The sequence below is a fragment of the Branchiostoma belcheri genome, unplaced genomic scaffold, assembly GCF_001625305.1.
Source record: "Branchiostoma belcheri isolate BF01 breed outbred unplaced genomic scaffold, Haploidv18h27 scaffold81, whole genome shotgun sequence".
NCBI lineage: Eukaryota > Metazoa > Chordata > Leptocardii > Amphioxiformes > Branchiostomatidae > Branchiostoma > Branchiostoma belcheri.
Window position 1 is genome coordinate 1358520 of NW_017804476.1, and position 5985 is coordinate 1364504.

Here is a 5985-nt window from a genome sequence, read left to right on the forward strand (position 1 = left end):
CATGCGTTCACAACTAGTAAAATGTCCTCATCAGTCGATCGTGCGATGAATGCGACCCGTCAGCGGGTCCTACGCTCGTAATTCTCCAATCTTCTATCTGACATGATTATTGTTGACACAGTAGTGGACGCCTGGCGTATGTAACGGCCCGTGGAGCAACAAGTACGGGGTCATCTTAGGACAAGAGGTCGGCTGGGTCAAAACAGGAAGGACATAATCCCATCTGGAGGCCATGCCATGTTTCTGGTCTGTTTCCAGCACCCAGAGGCAACATAAGGACACTAATAAGTCATTTTGGAAGACTGCCCGGTATACGTAGGCCTTCTGGCAACGTACGTGACTCTTAAACTTTTAAAGTGAAAGCCTTCCCGCATCGAGTGACGCATATGGCGGCGCCCATCTCCGTTTCAATAGCCCTGGGCCACACAGCAGTGCAATCACTACAGTAGGGGACTAATCTACTGGTAGCCATACTCTTTCCCAAATGCTGAGTGCTGTGCAGAGAAAGCAGTATGTACGTACCATTTTTAAAGTCTTTGGTATGACTCGGCCATGCAGGGAACGAACTCACGACCTACCGAATGCAAGGCGAGCACTCTACCCACTTGGCCATTGCACCGGTATACGTGACTCTGCAAATCGAAAAATCGACCTTTTCTACATAACGCTTACGAGCATCAGCATCATCTGCCCATTATATGTAGCGCGTTTTTTTATCGTTTCCGAGTCAAGTGCAAGCTATAATATAGCCATAGGAAGGGCTTCGTTGATAGAGCTCTATTAATAGCCTGCCCTTTTGAACTTGCTTGGAAACATTTCACATCCGGAACGTTTTAAAACAGGATTTGTCGACGTATTCTAAAGGGGCTTTCTTGGTTTTGTTTATTTTCTAGCTGTCCCTGCAATGAAAGTTTTAAGACAAGGGCAAGTTCGGTCAGATTTAGTTCACAGAGCAGTGATTCAAAGTTCTATGTGTGGGCTGCTGGAACAATTAAATCTGCACTGAAACGACCGACCAAGCCCTCTGAGAAAATATTCCAGAGTTGGACAAGTCCACTTGCCCAGGGCAAGTAAAAGCAATTGTTCGGGCAAGTGCATATCCCCCTGTACTTGCCCGATGGCAAGTAAATTTTTGGGATGCAGTGTTTGTAGCAAAATTACACATCATTTTCAAATACAGATATCATATTGACACCAGTCAAAAAAAATGCCCTTTTGTCAGAAACGTCTCTATGTACCCTTATTTTGGTTTTTTAAAAAAGCAAGCAACATTAACGTTAATAATATATTATTATAAACTTTAAAGTGTTTTATTGAAAAATAAAATAATTTCCTCTCTGCAAGTACAATGCATAGAAATATGTCATATTCATGGCAAGTGAAATGGAAATAACCATCGGGCAAGTGGTTACATACATGTAGGTCTGATAAAGGCTGTATTTTTTACCTGTTATCTAGTTCTACTTCTAGGGACGAAACAAGTCGATGCCCGGTAAGTAGGCCAGAGTGCGATTATCTAAATGCCCCTTGAGCACATCTACCGATCCAGCGATAATTACTACATTACTGCAGGAAGGTCAACTTCGATCGGTCAGTGGGTTTTCAGACTCAGTGTCTCACTGGAGAAATGGTAACGGTACGTATACTACAACGATTTGATTGATTTTTTTTATTTAGGCCATGTTGATTTGATTATATGGATGACATCCTCCGGGAGCCCCAAAACTGATGAGCGCGTGCGAATAAAAAAAAAGTTTTGCAAAAATGAAATCTACGTGGTCATGAGGGTTGAACAAATGGGACAGAATATGGTTTGGCGAATAATCTAATCTTCAAGTTCATTTCCTTACAATTTCGTCTTTTTTCGTTTGATTTTGGCATTCTACGACATTGGTATAGTTTATACTTATTTTTTTGTAACTTACGGTATATTTTTGCTCATTTTGCAACTGTTTTGTACGATTTACAGTATGGTTGAAAACTTTTTTTTGGAAACGGCCGAAAATTCATGCGCGCGCGGATGTCATCCATATAATCGAATCAACATGGCCTTATTGAACAGTGGAATACACGTGGGACAAGGCAGCTATTGCTGGTGATGTGTCCCACATATAGAAACAAATACAGGACAGATAATACTCATTTTCACTTGAGTTAAGTGGGGAAAGTCGTGTAAAATGCATTTTCTAAGAGCACAAGATCGGTGGCATGTCAGGACTCGAACCCGGGACCTCTTGGTCCGAGTCGAGCACGCTGCCGTTGCGCCACACGACGCCACACACCGATGGGTGCAGAGATTATATTAGTGAATTACAGGCCCTTGTTACCTCCAAATCTAATGCTACTAGTGTTTGTATTATATTGTGTGTTTGCTTCTGTTTGTAGGTATTGCGGTACAGTGACGGGAAGTTGTGGTTACCGCAGATTGGCCACAAGGTCAAGTTGGAAGTGATTGCGGGCACGCAGGGAAGAAGTGATGGCCCCATCCACGCAAGTCACCCAGTTAGGGCTTGTTCACAACAAGGTTTCTGTCCTGCTACTATAGGCCCATTGAAAACACATTTGTAACCGTCTATAGCTAGCTGTTTGGTTTTGCCAGTAATTCCATTCTGTTGTTGTTTTGTATTGAGCATATGGAACGTAATTTGTTGTCAAAATATAACCGTTACCATACTAACAGCTGACGATTAACTTTTACCACTGTCCATATTATAACTTTACACTAACAGGTGGTTGAACACATTTTCCCAAAGACTAACTAATATTATTACGTTGGTCAATTAACTTTACAAAAAGAAGAACAGTATATGTGTATGACGGAAAGGCTTCGAAATGACAAACACTGAAAGCTATCTTGTTTACCTGGAATAATAATATTGAAGGATAACAGTAATATTATCAATACGATATTTATGTTTACAGAAGGAAAATATATTGTTTTTGCTCTGTTTCCTCTTCTTCTTCTTCTACAAACCAATAAGTTCAATGATCTGAACCAGACGTCTGTCACCATGGTAACTGGTGTTGGGTTACATCATGTTGCAATTTTATAGCAGAAGGGATTTAGACTCCTGTCACCATATATATGAATGTGTTTGAGTAAGAATTAACAGAGCGGACCATATGCGAAGGTAAACATTATGCATTTTTGTTTTCTTTCTAGTTCTAGATTCCCTTCGCCCAACCCCTATTTAACAATGGACGGCTCCATGCTATAGTGACCATTAAGATATCGGCCATGACCTTGTGTTCTCAAGGTGGTGGTTCAATCATTTATAAACAATCAAAACGTTCTGCGTCGGTGGGTTTCTTAAATATTTCATACAGTAAATTAATTATGTAAAAGTAAGGTACAGTTTTTTAACTAATGGTGCAAAATAAATATTTATGAAAACATGTCGCGAATGTGACATTCAACATGCCCCCCTCCCTACTAACGTTACCACCACATGTAAGAATAGAAAACAGCCGGACGTGCTTTTTGACAATCATAACACATTTATCTTGTCTGTGAGAAATTATGCTAACTCTCTGTCACAAAAATGAAATCAAGGGCAGTATATTGAGCAAGAATACAAAACAGCCGGACGTGCGTTTTGACAATCATATTTTTTTCTGTTAATAATAAGTGTTATGAATTATGCTAACTTTCTGTCACAAAGAAACGATGGGTAGCATATTGAGCAACAAAAGTGTACCGTGGCAATGCACATGGTCACAATCACAGTCGGGTACTTACAAGTACAGAGTACCACCATATGTTTGCGTCCTGGGTACCATTATATACACGTTGAGTGTTAATGCATCGGAATTGAGTGAGGCATAACATAACAGTGGTCTGGGGCAGCCAAAACATCGCGTTTTGCAACAACACTCCGAAATGTGGGAGCACTTTAGTCAGAAACGTCGCAAACGTACGGAATGGCAACAACACCTTACGAGAATGCACTTACCTAACGAGATAGGCACGCTATTCCGTGTGTTTAGTATGACCTCTAGGCTTCCTATGCGGCACAGTGCAAGCCTGTAGAGAGAGGGAGCACAGCCAGCGATACTAGTATCCCTTATGTTAGGACGACAGTCGTGACACGCCGTACGTGGGAATATGTTCACGCCACAAAAACATTCGCCAACCTTACACGGTAGCTGCCGCCTCACATCTCACATACCGAAAGGTCCCTTCGAGAGCGGCGGCAGACGGCTTTTCAAACCCCGAACACGTTGCGGACTGAGGCCGTCCTCACAACAGCAGCTGAAATATTTTCAGTCAGGCAACGCCAGATTTTTGTACACACACACATTTCTACGAGTAAGGAAAATCAGGAAGCCAGTCAAACCATTCCCCACGGCACCCTTACACGGTAGCTGCCACCTCAAATACCGAACGGTCCCTTCGAGAGCAGCCGAACGACAGCTTTTCAAACCCGCAACACGTTGCAGATTTCCTCAGAGGCGACTGAGGCCGTTCTCACAACACCAGCTGAAACATTTTCAGTCAGGCAATGCCAAATTTGTGCATACACACATTTCTACGAGTAAGGAAAATAAGGTTCCCCAAACACCCTTACACGGTAGCTGCCACCTCAAATACCGAAAGGTCCCTTCGAGAGCAGCCGAACGACAGCTTTTCAAACCCGCAACACGTTGCAGATTTCCTCAGAGGCGACTGAGGCCGTTCTCACAACACCAGCTGAAATATTTTCAGTCAGGCAACGCCAAATTTTTTGTGTACACACATTTCTGTGTGAAAGCAAAATCAGGAATCCAGTCAAAACACAAGGCAAACTGAAGAATCGGCAAGAAACGGTCTGATATCACTTACGAGTGGTCCAGTGGCTTGAACTTGAAGATACTGGACACAGACACTTTCCTCTGGCTGGTTAGAAATGAACGAGCCTGACTCTCAGTCTGTTGTGACTAAACGAAGTAGCCTTTTAAAGATAACAATGGGCCAGAACTATTTAGGGTAAAGGGGTCGTGCGAGGTCACGGCACAAGAGACGCATACTAAACGTGTTTGTAACATTGCTAGTGACTAAAGTCATTAGCGTACTTGCGTTCGTTTGTGATATCGTGTTTCTAGGAAATGACATGCATGTGTGGTGTTACGTTACGTCAGATTTGAGCAATGCTAATCTATCTAATAGCCGACTGTGTGTAAGTAGTGATGACAGATGATAGCGATAACGTCGGAAATAAAATAGACAAGTAAGAACGTTTTAAATACATTAACGGTTTCTGCCTTCTTGATATCTTCAAACAGCATTTGCGTTTCCAGAGCCAAGACGTCTGCTAACTCACCAATTCTACAGATATCTCTAAAATACAGCGTATTTAACAAGACCACAGCAAGTAAATTTTATGGGTGACTTCAGCGCGTGCATTGATTTTGGAAAAAAAACAACAGAAATTTTGTTGTCCTTTGAAAGTGGTCAACATGCCAAAAATAGGCAAAGATGTCTGTTGCCATGCCGGAACGTGGATGGCAGATAGATATGAAGAGAGGAGACAAGATAAGGCTATGATTTATTGTTTTGTCTTCTACTTTGATGTAGTGATGTATTCCATTCCTTTTATATGTGACGTGCACTGAATCAAAACCATTTGAACAATGATTGAAAGCTTTTATTTTTCAGTGACAAATGGATATTGTGATAGTTGGCAGTAAACTGAGCATAATATAAGTATCATTTCTTGTCTAACAAGGTTTATGATGTCATTTGAAAATGTAAGATTTGAAAATTTGAGTCTGCCGAGGATGTCATCCAGAAAATCTATTTGCTGTGGCCTTATCTTAAAATCCGTATTTGATAATTGTTAGGCCATGTTGATTTGATTATATGGATGACATCCGCGCGCGCATGAATTTTCGGCCGTTTCCACAAAAAAAAAGTTTTCAACCATACTGTAAATCGTACAAAACAGTTGCAAAATGAGCAAAAATATACCATAAGTTACCAAAAAAATTAATAAAAACTATACCAAT